General features: G+C 45.9%; 1 protein-coding gene across 3 annotated transcripts in view; it reads right to left on the bottom strand.

Annotated features, from left to right (window-relative positions):
• The window catches only part of DAAM2 (dishevelled associated activator of morphogenesis 2), a 135,546-nt gene extending 127,048 nt beyond the window's left edge, over positions 1 to 8,498 (bottom strand). For 2 of the 3 annotated variants that reach the window (XM_027524913.1, XM_027524915.1), the window contains exon 1: positions 8,426 to 8,498. The gene's annotated coding sequence lies outside the window, so the exon portion shown is untranslated. Of the gene's footprint in view, positions 1 to 7,706; positions 7,879 to 8,425 lie in introns of those variants that run through there. The other variant, XM_027524914.1, reaches the window with a different exon arrangement.
• Positions 8,499 to 19,142: the final 10,644 nt, after the last annotated feature.

The following is a 19,142-nucleotide window of genomic DNA, read 5'->3' as shown; positions in this document are numbered from 1 at the left end:
TTCTCCATCATTAGAAAATAACAATTTTAATGTTATTCCCTATATGACATATATTTGCCATGAGTATACATCTGTCAGTAAAATCTATAAAAATTATGCAACACATTCTGCGTTCAGATGGCAATACTGTGAATTATCTGCTGTTAGCTATTATGTGTGACCATGCCTCTCTTTGTTACGGTGATAATGAAAGCTGACCGTCCCAAGCCAATTCCCAATTATCTTGGCACGTACACATGAAAAGCCCAGAGAAGCCAAAACCCAACTTCTCGCCGCATCTGCTGACAAGAAGTCAGAGGGTTGGTTTCAAGTTTCTTCCCTCTGTCCCTGTCCCTGGCTACCCCTTAGGAGAGGTGCTCCAGAGGGCAGGAGCCACCACAGCACGGAGGATAAGGACACAGAGCTTCCACGTCATCTATAAACTGGATGGCCCTTCTCCATCTGGTTGGCTCTGGGGATTTGCTCTTGCCATCTCATCAGCACCCGGGCACGGACCATAGACATTCCTCAGGAGTTAACTCAGCTGTCAGAGTTGAACCAAGGGTTTAATTGACACTGGCTACCAGGTGTGGCTTCTACAATGTCATTCGACTTTTATGAGCTCCAAATACGTAGAAGGCAAGACAGAGAGACTCAGTCCTTCCTGGACTCCGATGCCACATGTTAGATATTATGTCAGAGCTGCCTGCTAAGTTTGCAGAGTGAAAAGGGAGTGACTTGGCGGAGAGGGAAGCCTGGAAAAGGGAGTTTGGGAGAGAAGGGGCCACCAGCACAAGCCTGGTAGGACAAGTAGCCCCAGGAAGATGGGCCATCCAGGCAGAACAAACTACAAGCAAGGGAATAGAGGTGGGACATGCTTGTGACTAAGCTCCGTAAAGCCCAAGTTAACCCTTTTAGGGCAGGGAAGGGGCTTCTCAGGTGGTAAAAATCTGCCTGCTAATGCAGAAGACGAGGGTTCAACCCCTGGGTTGGGAAAATCCCCTGGAGTAGGAAATGGCAACCTGCTCCAATATTCCTGCCTAGAAAATTCCATGGACAGAGAAGTCTGGCAAGTCTACGATCCAAATGGTCACAAAGAGTAAGACAGGAGGGATCCACTGAATACAGCACAGCCCTAACCCTTGAGGGATGACGGAACTGACGGCTGATGTAGCGACATAGCCGTCAGCCAAATAGCACCTCGCTCGCACACCAGGAGCCTGTCTTGTGTTATCTTAAAAAGATCCCCTTTACCTCAAAAACCTCACATCAGTCCTTCTTCCTCACACCAGCTTACCAACTGATTATTTTTTCCCACCACACCCCTTATTCTGTTAGTGATACCGGATTTAGATTTTGACTTTAGTTTTCCCTCCAACTGGCTAGTTGCCAGGAATTAAACCACCACCACCATAGGGATAGTTAACATTGATTGAGTGCTTACTCTAGGCCAGGGGCTGGCAATCTTGGCAACCATCCTTCGAGAATGGTAGCATTTATTATCATCCCCATTTTTCAGATGAGGAAACTGAGGCTCAGGTGAAATAATACGCAAGGTCTTACAACAGGTTAAGTGGTGGAGCCAGGATTCAAACATAGATCTGATTCTAGAAGCCATATTCTTGACCACCAAGCTGCAACAACCTTCCCTAAACTGTACTTGGTCTGTTCACACTGAGAACCAGGGCAGGAACCACCAAACTTTGTCTGTTAGAGGGCGAGACAGTAAATATTTTCAGCTCTGTGACCCATACAGCCTCGATGACAACACTCCAACTCCACCCTTTTCTCATGAAAGGGGCCACGGCTAACACGTACTCAAACAGCATGGCTATGTTCCAGTAACACACAAGGCTTGTTTTACACAACAAGGTGACAGGTTGGACTTGGCTGCTGAAATTGTCAGCTCCTACTCAGATATGCAGGTGACACCACCCTTATGGCAGAAAGTGAAGAGGAACTCAAAAGCCTCTTGATGAAAGTGAAAGTGGAGAGTGAAAAAGTTGGCTTAAAACTCAACATTCAGAAGATGAAGATCACGGCATCTGGTCCCAGCCCTTCTTGGGAAATAGATGGGGAAACAGTGGAAACAGCGTCAGACTTTATATTTCTGGGCTCCAAAATCACTGCAGATGGTGACTGCAGCCATGAAATTAAAAGACGCTTACTCCTTGGAAGGAAAGTAATGACCAACCTAGATAGCATATTCAAAAGCAGAGACATTGCTTTGCCAACAAAGGTTCATCTAGTCAAGGCTATGGTTTTTTCAGTGGTCATGTATGGATATGAGAGTTGGACTGTGAAGAAAGCTGAGCGCTGAAGAATTGATGCTTTTGAACTGTGGTGTTGGAGAAGACTCTTGAGAGTCCCTTGGACTGCAAGGAGATCCAACCAGTCCATTCTGAAGGAGATCAGCCCTGGAATTTCCTTGGAAGGGATGATGCTGAAGCTGAAACTCCAGTACTTTGGCCACCTCATGCGAAGAGTTGACTCATTGGAAAAGACTCTGATGCTGGGAGGGATTGGGGGCAGGAGGAGAAGGGGATGACAGAGGATGAGATGGCTGGATGGCATCACTGACTCGATGGATGTGAGTCTGAGTGAAATCCGGGAGTTGGTGATGGACAGGGAGGTCTGGCGTGCTGCAATTCATGGGGTCACAAAGAGTCGGACACGACTGAGCAACTGAACTGAATCTATAGCAGTTTGTTCATTCCTTCAGCCAACATGGATCGAATGTCTACCTTGTATCTGGCATGTTCTAGGTTCCAGGTAGAGGCAGAACCACACCAGTTGCCACTGCCAGGGAGCTTAAATCCTAGTAAAGATCTGTTTGTTTGTTTCACCTGTGCCTGATAAGACTGATTCCTCACCTTGGTCCACTTCTCGCTTCCCTTAGACCTATAGCTCTCAACTCATACTTCACATCGCCTGGGGACTTTGCAGAATAACCAGTGCCTGGGCCCCACACCCCAGAGATTCTCATTCAATCAGCCCGGGGTGGGCCCAGGTACTGATAATTTTACAAGCTTCCCAGGTGATGGGTTGAGATCTACTGCTTGGGTAGCTGTTGGCCTCCTGTTTTTTCCACTTATTTACGATCTGAAATAGGGGAAGTCTTTTAAGCCCCTCACTTTGAGTTGTAAAATGTGGATCATACCCGTCTCATAGGATTGTCATGAGGATAAAATGAGGCTACATGCTTTTTAAACGTGAGGTATGACTGTCATTGTGCCATTATCATTCAGCTTTAATGCTGGGTCCTACATCAGTGATTTCCCTCTCCAGTTTTGACCTCAATTCTTTGAACCAAGACAGAGTTTGGGACCTCTCAACCAAGCTCTAGTGGTAGCTCACTAATAGCCCAGGCTCCTGGGTGAGCGAGTGGGTGGCCTTTTCCTTTATGCTAGTAGAGCCTCGCATGGCGCTGCCAGTTGTCTGGCATGGGGAGCGTGGACCTGTGCCCTGCTTTTGTAGTGAAGGTCTCCATCTCCAGGCAGAAACAGCTGATCTTTGAGCACTGTTGTGAAGCCTTGGATAAGTGGCTTATTTACTTTGACACATGGACAAATGTCCAAATTCAGGTACTTTCAAGAGCTTAAGAACTAGAAAGTGAAGGGCATTACCATTTTGCTGAACACTGATCAGTGTGCTAGGTCCTTCCCATATACTATTTCATTTCACCTTCAGAACAACCCTTTAGAACACTTATTGTTCTCATTTGACAGGTGAAAAAGACTCAGAGAGGCTGAACAGCTTGTGACCTGATGGTTCTAGGACTGGACTCACACCTGGGTCTTGTTGATTCTGAAGCTCTTTGCACAGACCATGGGGCATCCTACAAATAATTCAGCTCCTCTGTAGCCAGGATTCAAAGAGCTACCCAACTGCCTCAGGCTTATTTTTCTCAGTTTTCTTTTTTCTTTCCTTTTCTTTTTCTGGAGCAGGTGGGGGGATTGGGGGGGACCCAGAAAGAACCCCACAACACCTGCTAATGCCCATAGTCTGACAGCCTCACTCAGCACTAGCAGGATGACCCACAGGTCCAAAGAAAAGGGCATTTCCTCCCTGCACAGCATTTGGATGGTGCAGTTTTATAACCTCATAATGAAACAAAAAAACAAACAAACCAAAAAAATGTGAGGAAAGAGTTTGGAGAAATAGATACTGCCAGGAGTGAGGAATTCACCGACCCCCAATCTGGGCCATCTCAAGAGAAGTTGGCCACTGGCTGAGTCTCTTAAAAGCTGAAAAGTCATCCCAGGCCACGGTTAAAGAGAGAGCTTGAACAGAACAGAAACAAATGTGATCTTCAAAGTCTTAAATGTCAACTTGAAGGATAACTGAGAAGCACTGAGATGGGCCAAGAGAACCTGCAGCTGCGTTCCCCACATCAGATGGTCCTTTAGTCCTCTGGATCAGCCACCCCACAGGGCTAGACGGCGTGTCCATTGGGAAGGGGGAAGCCTCCCCAGCCCATACCTGCCAAGCTGTTTACAAATGGCTAAAGCTTCCATTTTTACCACCCATCAGATTCTCCCCTCTCACCCTGAGGAGCAGTAACCGTCTCTGACCTGGGCCTTGTCCTTCAGGATGCCTCTGCTCCTTGATCTTCCCGCCCCGCGCCCACCTTCCCACCCCATCCGTACAACCGGCTCTGCTGCCCTCCTCCCTGCCAAGAACTCAAACACGAGAGTGGTTTCCAGGCCAGATATCCAGGATGCCTGGTGTCCCCTCCCAGCCCTCAGGATAACGGAGCAGCCACGTTCCTGGATAATCCCTACTAGCTACTGTTTCTAGAGGGAGGAAGTAAGGGTGACCTGAGCCCTTGAATCTCCAACCAGGTGTCTTCAAGAACGGAAAACAACACAGCCAGATTTGGAGAGAGGTCCTTTCCAAACCACGTGGGTGGCTGATGGCTAAAAAAAAACTAGAAAATAAAATTATGAGATTCCCTTTATGAAAGGTCTACAACATCCCTCGCTCTGTTTTAGCCCCTTTGCATAAATACCATGTTTGTAACAACCTTGAGCGGTAAGTATCATTCTCGTTTCACAGGTGAGGGAACTTAAGCTCAGAAAGAATAAGTAATGTATCCCAGGTTACTGCTTCCCTGGTGACTCAGTGGTAAAGAATCCACCTGCAAAGAAGGAAATGCAGGTTCGATCCCTGGGTCAGGAAGATCCCCTGGAGAAGGAAATGGCTATCCACTCCAGTGTTGTTGCCTGAAGAATCCCATGGACAGAGGAACTTGGCGGGCTACAGTTCATGGGATTGCAAAGAGAGACATGACTGAGCACGCATGCCCAGGTTACTAATTCTTTCCCAGGCAGACTGCTCTGATGTCGGTCCTCTTTCCATTGTGCCAGGCTGCATCTGAAATCCAGAGCTGACGGACACCAGATCCCTGAACACGGAGACTCTAGTTGTGGAGACTTAGGTCAACTGCTGTCAAAGCAAAGGACGCCTTCCAAGTGGTTCGTTCTGCCAGGTGCCTTTGACCTTTCAACCTTCTGGAGAGCCTGAGAATGCACCCTAAGTATTCTGATCTCAGAGATGACCAATGAGCTGGTCAGAAGCTTGAGCTGATAGAAGGGCCAATGAGAAGGCTTCCACATCAGCCCAGGCCATCAGTGGTCTGAGAATCCAGTGAACTGTCCCCCTGAGCAAACTCTCAAGGGTCAGGATCTCACAGACCCTCCAGAGAGGATGATGAAAGAACGGAAAGGCCAGATCTCAGCCTCAGTTGTCCCTGAGGGGTCCTGTGCTGGGACAAGAGGCCACCCTAGACTCCAAAATTTCTTTTTTTTTTCAGCAAGCTCCGGGAGATAGTGAAGGACAGGGAAGCCTGGCATGCTGCAGTCCATGGAGTCACAAAGAGTCAGACATGACTGAGCGACTGAACAAGACTCTGGGATAGGTCCCGTCCACCCCTGGATAGTCAGTCTTTTATTTGTACATGGTAGGAATGAGTGGGGACGTGTTAGTCGTTACTTCCATCAGCTCCACTGTGAGGCCAGCTTCTGCCTCCCTGATTATCTTTGCATCCTCCTGGCCACCTACACTTCATTCACCCTTCCCTCTTCTTTATCCCTGGATCCCAGGCTCTTCAATCATGGCAACAGTTTAACCTGTTTTGTGGCAAAAAAAAAAAAAAAAACTTTGGTGACGGGGGCTGGGGAAGAAGACTGGGGAGGAGACTTTTTTTTTCCACAGAAGGCAGTGGCCTTTCAACCTCCCCCACAATCACCAAAACTAAAACCCTCCGCCTTCACTGGCCTTTCTATTGGTTCCCCCCTCACATCCTCCCCCTTCCTGAACTCCTCACTCTCAGTTCTGAGGTCCAGGAGAAGTTTCTCTCCTCTTTTTGTCCTGATGGGGGCACGAGTATTCCCTCAGCATCTGAGGATCTGGAGGAAAAACCCTGGAAACGCAGCTAGGAGTTAGGAGCTGGACTGTGCAGCTACCAGGGAACCAGACAATAATAGCACAGTTGTTTTTTTTTTTTTTTTTAATGGAGAGATGAAGGTCGATGCAGCTCCCAGAGCAACCGAGAAATGGCCCATTTATGCTTCCAGGCCTGGGGCCACGACCATCCCCACGCAGTCGCCAATGCATAAACAGGCTCCTACACATGCATTTCGCGGCGGGTACCCCACTACCCCTTTACAAGCACTTTTGTTTAGACGGCCCTTAGCGTGATTTCCTCCTTCACTGCACTCAAGTTAAAGACGTACTCCTGAAGTTAAAAGAGTCTAGAGCTGACTTGCTGTCTGTTCAGTCTCTTACAGCTCTTCTCGAGGAGTCAATTTGTATAATTTCTAAAACCCTTCCAAATCTTCAACTTCCTGTGGGTCCGTTTTTTATATCCACATTTCCTCCCTGTCCCCTTTTTTTGTTTTTTGTTTTTTGTTTTTTTAATTCTCTCCTTTTTTCTAGGACACAGGGAGAGGTCCAGTAATCTTCCTCCCACCCAAATATTGCAGGTTGGTTCTATTGCAAAATATAAAACCAGAGATCCGGGTAGGATGACGCTGAAAGGGCTCTCTTTGTGGTCACTGGTTTGCTGAACAGCTATGGACATCCAATGTGTGCATTGGGCAACCCCGGGCTGGTGGATCCATACTGCCCTGCTTCCTCCCACACTCAAAGAGCACAATTCCCCCTCTACGACCTAGGGAAAATCTATTCCCTTCTTCAGCCAACTTTTCAGAGAAACTCAAGAAACTGACACCGAACATGGAAGGAGGAGGGGAACACAAAACCTGAAACTATTTAAAGATAGAAAGTTGCTCTCTTTCCCTTGTAGGTTTCAAGGAAAGTCTCCAAGGACTCTTTCCTGGAGAGGTCCCCCCCCCCCGCCCCCCCACGCCTTCCCATCTTCCTAGGAACTTTGCAAAACCACCACAGGACTTTGGAAAAGTGGCCAAGGCAGAGAGAGAAGAGTTAAATCAAGCCCAGACCTCAACAATCTGTGTTCAATTTTGATAAAAATCTCTCTCCCTCTCCCCCACCACCCCCCTTCCTCCACCCCACAACTCAGACATGTCTCTTTATGTTACGAGCTTGCATCTTGTTTGGGGGCACCGAGGGGCTCCCAGAAAACCCCCATCGGCCCCCACAGTGGGCACATGTGGCAAATACATCCACTCCACTCTCCGGCACGGCTGGACACAGAGTCTCAGTCCTGCCCACCACCTCCTTCTTCTCCTCCCCCTTGCAGTTACCTGCCTCCAGCCCAGCTCCTTCGTTCGGGTTAAGTCAAAGCCCCATTGCCCCGCGCTGTCAGGGCCCCAGCAGGCGGACGGACGGGCGGCAGCCGCAGGTGCTGGGATCCCAACTCAGGACGCCTTTCCTGGGACGCTCCTTCCCTCTCCCAGGTCCCGCTGCTTCTGAGAGCAAGAAGCTCCCCTCTCCCCCCGCCTAGCCTGCTGGCCAGGGGCCAGGCTTGCAAGTGGGAGCTGGGGGCGTGTGAAGAGTTAAATCACCCAAAGGCAGACACAAACGAACCGGGAAAAGCCACCACCAAAAAGTTGTCCGTTTGGGGGTCACCGGCTCTGTCTGTCCACTTATGACAAGAAGGAATCGGATTTCAAAGCCATAAACATTTTTTTTAAAGTTTTCCGAAGACATTTCCTGTGTCCAGATGTGCCCATCCAGACAGACCCGACACGCACATCACACCCACCGGCACCGACGCGCTCGCAGCCCACCGCCCCCAGCCCCCCCGGAACCCCGCTCAGGGATTCTCGGCGGCTCCTGCAAAGCACTTCGGAGACACAAAAAAAACAGGCAGCCGGCGGAGCCGTTGCCTCGCCAAATCCCCTTTCAGCCTCGGAAAGAAAAGTAGAGGAGGAGAGAAGTGGGGAAGTGGCCCGGAAAGCCTCCGCGGTCCCCTGGCCTCCCGGATGCGAAGCGGGGAGGAGAGCGGGGCGGCCGTACTCACCCCGGGCCGCCCATGGCGCGTCCTCGGCTCCCGCAGCCCCGCGCCCGGCTGCGCGCTCGCCCGCCCGCCCGCCGCGCCCGCTCCGCGCTTAGCCGAGCCGAGCTCGCAGTCTCCCGACCGAGACCTCGCCGCTCCCCCTGGGCCGGCCTCGCGCCCGCCCGCCCGCCCCGCTCTGACGTCAGGCGTCTTGGAGCGGGATATTTATGGCCAGGATACTCTGCATTTTCCCTAGGTAGAGTTCTGATTGCAGTTCCTTGGGATTTGTAATTTTCACACTTTCAGACAGAAAGCAGCGGAGGGAGGGAGGAGAATGCAGCCGGCAGGGCGAGGCAGACAATGAGGGTAGCTGTTTTCCAACTCTGGCAAAGAGCCTTCTCAGGGCTTCCTCTGTTTTGGAAACAGAGAAGGGGTCAAGGAGGCAGGAGTGGTGACCTGAGGCGGTGGGTTTCTCCTCGTTTCTCTCCTGGTCCGAGCGGGTTGGGAGATCAGGTGCTCGGGACGGGGGAGCCCTGCCCTTCCACCAAGTCCTTTCACGGGACACTAAATCCCAGGAAGGTGCTAGGGCAAGAAAGGAGATAAATCAGGAAGAACAGAACAGCTAATTAGAAGCTCTGGTCCACACCCTAACAACTTTTCCATTTCTTCTTTGGGAGTGGGTGCGTAAAAAAAAAAAAAAAAAAGTTTATTTTTATTAAATTATGTTCCACACTCCCTGCCCTTGTATAGCTTTTCCAACTCATTACCAGTCAATTCATCTTACTTCATTGCTTACATATAGAGTTTGAGCCATTTATAATAGTCCTTATTCATACTTTATAAAATGGCTTTTAATTTTTTTTTTTCTTAAATGTGATTGTGATCCATCTCCTTGTCTGGACGGAAGTTGCCTTAGTCAAGAAACAGTCTCCTCCATGACTGGCACCTTCATCAGGATGGAGTCTGGGTTGTTTCACTCTCCCAGGAGTGAGCAAGCAGATGGAGCCCACGCTGGGTGATGAGCCAGGTGGCGTCTTCTGGCTGTTCAGGTCTGGATTCTGGATTCTAATGGTTGTCTATTTCTCTACCTAGCCGAAGAGGTTTGAGGACATGGCTTGGTTTAATAGCCATCTTTCCAGAGTAGAGAAGAAAAGAGAGCGTAATGCCTTATCCTGCTTGGTGCCCACGGTTTGGAGAATGAACTGAAAAATGAGATGCATGGGATGCAAATCGCTTGTTCAGTGGGATAACATAAGTGTGTAGGTATTCAACTCCCCATTAAGGAGAAGGAGGACAACCACAAGTCATCACTAAAACAACACAGCTCTAGCGAGCATTCTGTTAGCCCAGATGGGGTAAAGGTGGGGGTGTGTCTTAAGCACAGTTACAGTGCAGCAGGGACTCAAGGACTTGGAATGTGTTTACCCCTTTGGCAGCAGCTGGTGAGGGCTGATTGCCAGAAGGAGCCAAGTCTTGGGACTGGGCCTCTTGGTGGGAGACAGCCAAGATGTTTTGGTCCAAGCCACAGAGAACTCAGAGCCCTGCTGTTTGGTCACTGTCTGGCTGCCCTCCTGAGCATCATACCCCACAGCAACATCTCTCCATCCCCTTCCTCCCATCAGGGTTCCAAGGTGAACTTGGCTTTGTGGTGGACACTGCACATTGGCTTCCAAAATCCCCTTCTCCCTTGCCTTCCTCAACTAAAGAAACTGGAGGTCTACAATAGTTACCATTCCAGACACCCTTGTAACTAGAGATAGCTGTGAAACCCATTTCCATCCAGTGAGGTTGGCATGCAGAAGGCAGGGGTCAGTTTCTACAAATATTCTTTAAGAAAAAGTCAGATTCAGATGGCATGCCCCTTCAACCCCTTGACAGCCCCTATTTCTCCTTCCTCCATTTCTTCTCTCTTAGGATGTAAATATGATATCTGGAGATACAGCAACCATCTTGCAACCTTGAGTACAAAAACCACTCACTTAAGAATGGTGGAGCGGGAAGGCAAAAGGAACTGGGGCCCTCGATGACATCCGTAAGTGGCTGAATTTTCCCCTGACTTCTTGTCAGGTGAGAAAAAGAAACTCCTATGTGTTCCTGTTATAATAGTCATCTTATGTTTTTTTTACAGCCAAACATTATCTTACCTGACACATTTCCATCAGTCCACCAAAATACAATATTGGAATGATTCCTGAACGTTAGCTCACAAGTACGATGATTCCTTTTAACCTTATGTGTGCTTAGTCACTCTGCCGTGCCCGACTCTTTGTGACCCCTGTAGCTACAGGAGTGGACTATAGCCCATCAGGTTCCCGTGTCCATGGGATTCTCCAGGCAAGCATACTGGAGTGGGTTGCCATTTCCTCCTTATTTAACCTTATACTGACATCACTCTTTATAGTTTTCAAAGCCTATCTGCATATATTCCCCAGCAAACTTCATAATTTGGAGAAGTATCACAATAACCTCCATTTTTCATATAAGAAAAGAAGCCAGATTTAATAGATATCCTGCCCAAGATCACACAGTCTACAAAGTAAGGGACCCTTGAACCCTAGCCTAGTTCTTCTAACTCCAATTCTGCCTATTTTCTGCAACACCTTAAATAATACAATCACAAAGCCCAGTGAAGATGCCTAATCCATACTAAGTCTATTTCAACCAAGATGCAAGAGACTGAAAGTAAATTCTGGAACTAGAAAGTGCCACAGTCCACTTGGGGAATTGAGTCCAGTCCATTGTCTCCCCAAATCCCCACCACCTTCCAGCTACTCTCTGATATCCTGCCCTGAATCCCCATAGTTGCTCTTGCTAAGGTCACATGACCTTTTAGTTGAATCAAGTCTTGGCATCTTCATGGTCATGGCCTGTGAGATGCTTAGAGCACCCCTTTTTTGAAGCACTCCCCTCTTTCAGGGACATCTTAGCACAACAACTTCCCTTGTGTAGTTTCTCTTCCCAGTCCATCCACCCGACTGTGGATGTTCCCCAGGGATCTGCCAGCCACCTTCCTTCTCTTGCCGGTCACCAACTCATCTCATGCAATTTCATCCTTTCTCGTTAGTTCTACCACAGGCTCCGTGACTGTCTGGGAATGTCAACCATTGTCTCGACACCCAAATCTACATTCCAACCACCATTTGCCTCTCAATCTTAACCCTGCTTTTCCAACTGTTTTTGTCCATATTGCCCAGCATATGGTGAGTAGTAAATAATTGGTATATGTTTTAAATTATTATTGTAAAAAAGATGCAGAGAAGTGACTAAAGCATAAGAGGATTTTGTGACTGACTCATTTCCAGGATCGAGAGCTTTGGTGTGATCATCCTCCCTTGAAGATCACCCCACAAGCCAATCTACTTGTCCCCAGCCATAAGGAAATACAGCAGAATTAATGGAAGTTAGCAGGAGCAGACCCTATAAAGAGGCAGACCTAATGAGAAATAGCCTCATTAACTCCTTTTTACGTGTATATGTATGGCTGAGTCCCTTTGCTCTCCATCTGAAATCATCACAACATTGTTAATCGGCTAGACTCCAATATAAAATTAAAAGTCTGATAAAATTAAAATGTCAAAAAAAGAATTTACTCCTTTTGGAATTAACTCCTTTTAGAATAGCCTCATTAACTTCTTCCAGGCAAAGTGAGAGACAGAAAGGGATTAAAGATGAGGTGAGATAGGGCCAGTCAATCCTAAAGGAAATCAGTCCTGAATATTCATTGGAAGGACTGATGCTGAAGCTGAAACTCTGATACTTTGGCCACCTGATGCAGAGAGCTGACTCATTGGAAAAGACCCTGATGCTGGGAAAGATTGAAGGCAGGAGAAGGGGACGACAGAGGATGAGATGGTTGGATGGCATCACAGACATGAGTTTGAGCAAGCTCCGGGAGTTGGTGATAGACAGGGAAGCCTGGCGTGCTTAGGGTTGCGAAGAGTTGGACACAACTGAGCAACTGACCTGAACTGAACTGAGATAGAGCTGGAGACTTAGAGGTGGTAGGTGGGAAGCATAAGGACGATGGGATCAAGGGAATGAGGCTGTGCACCAGAATATGCCAGGTCTGAGGAGAGGAGGAAAAAAACCTCCATCCCTCCCCAGGTAAGCTTACTCAGGTTCTACTGGGAAGAGGAGCAGGTGAAGCTTGTAAAATACATCCTCTGCATGCTAAGAGTCTGTTTTTGAGGTTGTTGAGTCTTGAAGACTCCATAAAGTGGGAGGGGCCCTTCCAAGATCGTCTGTTTACTACTGCACACAGAACCCTAATGTAGGGAGGATGGAGGGTAATCGCTTATGCTCAAGACTGCCCCAAGGGTGGGGGTGGGGCCCATCTTTCTTCACCTGTCAGTCACCTGTATATCCCAGGAATATGGCTCTGTGTGGCACACTGCTCATCTAGAAAATTCCACCTGCTTCCTAAGGGACCCCCAAACAATTCAGCAAGCTTGTCCCTGCATCCAAAGCCAACTGTACACTTCCAAGGCCCAGCTAACTCGTGAGAGAAGTAGGCATCACAAAAGCCCCTCCTTGCCCACTTTCCAGGGCCAGATCTCCTGGTCCTGTACCACACAGGCCCCAGGAGCACTCAGCAAAGACCTTGTAAAGGATCAGTGAGAACCCCATGAGTAGCATCCAATCAGCACAAAATCGCCTTCCCCAGTTCACACTGACAGGCTAAAGAAGATGGTGATAAGAACTCAGGTATTAGAGACCCTGATTAAATCCCCACCTTGCCTCCCACTGCTCTGTGAGCTGCCTATGACAGGTAACTTTCTGAAGCTTAGTGCTTGTGATGGTTAATTTTACATGTCAACTTGGCTGGGCCACATACCCAAGTATTTGGTCAAATATTATTCTGGATGTTTTCATAAGGGTGTTTTTTGGATGAGATTAACATTTAAATTGGGGAACCTCTATAATGTAGGTGGGCCTCATTCAGTCATCTGAAGGTCATAATAGAACAAAGGGCGACTTCCAGGATTCTCCCAGCGGATGACGTATCAGACCTGAACTGCAACTCTTCCCTGGATCTCCAGCCTGCCAGCCTCCCACAATTAAATGAGCCAATTCCTAAAAATCTACCTGTCTATCTATCTACACACACACACACACACACATACACATACACACACACACACACACCCAACCACCCCCCACCATTGGGTCTGTTTATCCAGAGAACCTTGACTAATACAGTTTCTCAACAATAACATGGGATGAAGAACATTCCATCCCTAAAGGACTGTTGACCAGGTTAAACGGGGCAAATGGGTCGAAAGTCCCTACTCCAGTGAGTTCTTCTAAGACTGGGGAGAAAGAGGAACCTCAGAGTTGTGAGGTCCCTGTCATCCCAGCCCTGAGGCCATCAGAATCCACCTTTAGACTGGAGGCTCTGCTCAGGAAAATGCCAAACTCTGTCTCAAGGGCGTTGGTAATGCCGAGAGGGCAGAAGAAAGCTGTGGTACACTGGGCCCAGTCCAGCACAGATATATAACACATCCGGCGTTTTGATCACGGACCATTCTGTTTCTTTCACGTATGTTTAGGGGTATAATCTCCATTGATTAGAACCAGCCTCCTGAACTTCCACTATCCAACAGTAACTTCTTTTTTTTTTCTTCAAACTTTTTATTTTGTACTGGGGTATAGCCGATTAACAAATAATTGTTTTGGTAGTTTCAGGTGAACCGCAAAGGGGCTCAGCCGTGCATATACATGTACCCATTCTCCCCTAAACTCCTCTCCCATCCAGGCTGCCATGTAACACTGAGCAGAGTTTCACGTGCTATACAGTGGTCCTTGCTGGTTATCCATTTAAATTTAGCATTCAGCCAACAGTAACTTCTAAGACTACAACTAAAGAAGGAAGGTCAGTTTCCACAATTTCTTCCTGGAAAGGACATGAAATTAGGACATGAACTGCCTGAAAGATGTTTTAGGTTCTCATCATGGTGTGGGGTTGTAGAATGGCCTCAGAATATGGCATCAGTAAAAGCCTGGTTTCTAACCCCAGTTCAAGATCTTACAGCTAATTAAGAGCATCATTTAGTTTCTCTGGAAAAATATGGAATAATAGGAGGATCAAGCCCATGGTGCCGGAGTGAGGATTGAATTGCAGAATGTTTGTAATTACAGATGGCCATTATTCTTACAAGCCTCTTCCTCTCTTTGCCCTTTTCCATCTCCATCCTCCCCCCGCCCCCACCACCACCACCACACACAGCTCTTCTGTTAGTTAATACCAAGAATGCACTTAACATTAATGTACAATTCACCAGGTTCCTGGCATCTAGCTCTCTGCAAATATCTTTGCCTGGAGTTAAGAAACCTCCCCTGGCTCGGACATGACCACACCAAATAGGCAGCGATTGGAAAATTGGGCCCATAAAAGCCGTCTCCTTCCGAAGACGCAGGACAGCATTTTTGAGAAGCCTGCTCAGGTTGTTTGCAGCGGCTTTGAGGGTCGGCTCTGCTGCCTTGCCTACGTCAGAACCCTAAGTGTTTAACCACAAGACACACAATCCAGGGACATCGTGGCGGCAGCCATCCACCCCCACAGCAAGGCAGGCCATGCGTGCGTCTAATGCGGTATGTGCCCCTATTCCCATCCCCAGCAGAGGCCAGACAGGCTCCACACCTGGCCAGATGTGGGACGGGATATGGCCCAGTATGCAAAGTACTTCAGCGGCTGAGAAAGGGGGTGGAATTCCTTCCTGCTCCCCCTAGACAATGTGTGATCTGAGTCTAGGGTCCCCAGCCTGGGGAAAGGCCATGCCCACGGGTAGCCACAGCAGCTTATGTTATTTCTGGAGACAGAGCCCTTGCAGTCGGGGGCTGCATACAAACTCCCATGATGGTCTCGCCTTCGGTAGCTTAAGACTCTTTGAAGAATCATGCTCAGGGCTGAGTGCTGCAATCAAGTTCAAGGTGAAATTGTCTTTTGAAATGTTTGAGAGAAAGAAATCGTCCCACCTGATCTATACTGGGACTGGAGATGGGGAAAACATACACACACTCATTTTTCTCCGTTGAAGAATAAATGGAGGTTGCTTGGAATCGTCAGGTCTGTATGACTTTGGGCTGGCACATGTGTGTGTATGCAACTGAGCAGGGACCTGGGGGAGGCCCAGGGACATCAGAAGAAGCATAACGCGTTTCATCATTCAGTGGTTTTGTCTTTTAAAGGAAAGACCTTAAACATGGTAAAGTGATGATGTTAGGAATCTGTTCTTAATTACCACTCAGTAACTTGGCAATCTGTTTTATCCCATTCATTTCTTTTGGAAAGTTCTCAGCGACTCATCTCTTCAGCTGTGTGTACACAATCATACACAAAAATAAAGAAAGAGAAAACCCACCCTGGTTGCCTTTGGAAAAAGCAAGGACATCTAATGAATCCTCTTGCAGATAGTCATGAGCACAGATTTTTAGATATTTTGGGGGAGTTTCATAAACACAAAATAGGCATATTTGATGGATGCATATATGTGGTTTTGGACTCTAGTGTAGGGACTTTTTCTTACTTTCTTTAACAGAAAGAAGCAGGAGCAGAAGCAGCAGCAAAACACTCCTTCACTAATGCTGTTTATTCACTCATCCTGCTAAGTCTCAGGCATTGCGATAAGCCCTGGAGCTGCAAAGTTGCACTGGATGGGGTTTCCATCAATTTGGATTTTAATCTAGTGGGAAAGAAAGCTCAATTTCATGCAGGTTAAAAAATAAATGAAAGCACATGAAACTTTCAGAATCACGATGGATCGGATGCAGTGAAGGTCAGTGGTAGATTGCCTGCCTTTGGATGAAGAAGAAAATACCTTCCCTTTCCACTGGTAACTTCCAGGCCAATTGTGATTCCAGGCCAAAATGCAATTTCCAAAATGCATTCTATAGAATGCTAATTCCTTTAAATGGCTTGCCAAACAAGGCAGAGGAAGTGTTTTTCATGATCAAAGAAGCTCAAGAAAAACTGTATATATTCTACCCACCTCCACACACACACACACCTTGAAACTTCACAGTGCCTGTTAGCATATGGAAAGTTCTAGAAGGTCCACAGCAAAAGAGATCTCCCGAACTTAGCTCAGCACAGTGCTCCCCAAAGTTCTTTCCTCACAGGACCTGTTTTTCACATAACATCTATGAACATCCCGTAACTTTCAGAAACATTGTTTAGTCTGAAGGGGACCAGAAGAAGTCTCTAAAAATAAACACAAGTGTAATGGGATGCTGAATTGGAATTTTTAATGAGGCAGCAAGATGCAATAGATAAGAAATTCTCAAATAATGTTTCATAGTGAGAAGCAGATTTTCAAAAGGAAGTATCTGGGAAGTGCTTTCATGCCTCCAAAAATTCCTTCAGATAAGAAGAATCAGAAGCATGGAAGTTGAGAAAAAATATAATGAGGAAGATTTCTCTGAGATGCCTGCACCAAAATTCCTTCCCTTTACTCCCCTAGTGAGAACAGCTTGAGGGGGATGACTCAAGGACCTAAGTGCTTCCTGAAGTTGGAAATTGTGGACAGTGTCAGACTCCAGCCTGAAAATATAGAAGGCAAGACACAGATGGTAAATTGATTTGGTGGTGGATCAAAGGAGAGAAGTTGCTTTATTGGGAAGGTTGGCACTCTACGTTTGCAAGGACAAGGATTAATACATGTGTCCCGACAAGCATATGTGGGCCACATGGGTGAGAAAGTGAGCCAGGAGACATATTTAGACCTTATCAAAGAGAACTACCTGGAAGAACTGTGGACCCACGATATCAAGGGTTGGTACAGAGTGGGCCACTGGCAAACCAACTAAATGGGAGAAAATCAGCTGAAGGAAGAAAATGCACAGCCTGTATCACAGGAGTTGCAGTTGGAGAGACCCAACTGAATAGTCTTTGAAGAACCCACCAAAGGCTTACAGGGAAAAGAGTCTGATATATGCAAACCATTTTGCAACCATGCCAAAAAATTCTCTGCAGAAGCAGGGACTTCCACTTGTGGCTGAGTAAGGAGATTAGCAAAACTTATCCCCCCACAAAGCACTACAAACTGGGATTAAATTAACAAAAACAACCATTCTGACACTATGGAAATCAATCAAATGCAAAAGACAATCTGAGAAGTGTTCATATACTTTACATAAAACTGATGAACTTTGGGTAAGAATTTTGAAATTCTTTAATGTTCTGACTTGAGGCTGTGTGAAATCGTTGACTTAACCGCTGTACCAGAAAGATACAAGTTTGATCTTTAGGAAGCCAAGCTTATAAATGAAAGTAAGGAGATCAAAACAAAACTGATGACACTGCACAAACAGGTTTAAAACAAAAGTTTGGAAAAAAACAGTACATGGTGCAAACTGCATTCACAAAAATCTCAAGTGGCTATTAATATCAGATAATATAGACTTCAAGAGCAGAAATAGTAGGAGGCAAAGAAGCATATTTCATAATTATTAAATGGTCAAATCATCAGAAAGATATAATAAAAAACAACAGAACCTCAAAATACATAAAGTTAGAAGTGACAGAATTGAAAGGGGAAATTGAAAACTCAATAATAACAATCGGGGATTCACTATTCCACCCTCAGGAACTGATATAATCACTAGACAGTGAACCAGAAAGGATATAGAAGACTTGAACAACTCTATCAACCAACCTGATACAACAAACGCTTTCTATGTATGTGTGTCTTAAAGTCTATTTTGTCTGATACTATAATTTAATTTCCTTGTGACCAAACATCATACTTTGTATGACTTCAGTGTTTTAAAATTGTTTGAGACTTGTTTTATGGCCTAATTTATGGTCTTTGCTGGAGAATGTCTCAAGCACGCTTGATAACCTGTAGTCGTTGGGTGATTATTTTATCATTAGGAAATATTTTCCTTGTCTAAAATTCTGTTTCTAGTGTAGCACACCTGGAACCTTCTCTAGAAAATACCATGGCCATAAAACAAGTTTTAATAAATTTTAAAGGATTGAAATTATATGAAATATGGCATCTGATCACAGATCATCTAAATTATTTTTAAAAAATCAACAAAAGGAAATCTGGGAATCTCCAAATATTTGGAAATTAAACAACATACATTTAAATATTCTAGATTGAAAGACTCAGTATTGTTGGTGATAAATTTGGCATTTATCCCCAAATTGATGTATAGATTCAATGCACTCCTATCAAAAACTAAGCAGGGTTTATTTGTTTGCCTTTGGCAAAAAGTTACATTGACAAGCTTATCTTAAAATGTATATAGAAATGCAAAGGAACTAAAAAAAATAAAACATTTGAAAATGCAAGACGAATTTGGAGTATTTATATTATCCCAATTAAAAAACTTACTGTAAATTTACAATAATCAAGACAATGTGGTGTTGACATAGAATGGACATATAGAATCTACATATGATCTATATTGTAGATCATCAGGATGAAGTTAAAAGTTCAGAAATAAAACCTTACATTTCTGTACAAATGATTTTCAACAATTCAATGGGAAGAGGATAATTTTTTTCAACAAATGCTGCTGAGGACCTAGATATCAAATATGGAAAAAATTAGCTTTAATCATAAATAAATGAAAGAACTAAGACTATTAAACTTCTTAGAATAAAAATAGGAGAAAATGTTTGTGAACTTAGGTTTAGCAAAGAGACTTTAAATATGACATTAAATGCATAATTTGTAACAGAAAAACATGACAAACTGGACCTTGTCAATTTTTAAAATTTTACATTTCAAAA

The sequence above is a fragment of the Bos indicus x Bos taurus genome, chromosome 23 (assembly GCF_003369695.1).
Source record: "Bos indicus x Bos taurus breed Angus x Brahman F1 hybrid chromosome 23, Bos_hybrid_MaternalHap_v2.0, whole genome shotgun sequence".
NCBI classification, from domain to species: domain Eukaryota; kingdom Metazoa; phylum Chordata; class Mammalia; order Artiodactyla; family Bovidae; genus Bos; species Bos indicus x Bos taurus.
This window is presented reverse-complemented; position numbering and strand designations above follow the sequence as displayed.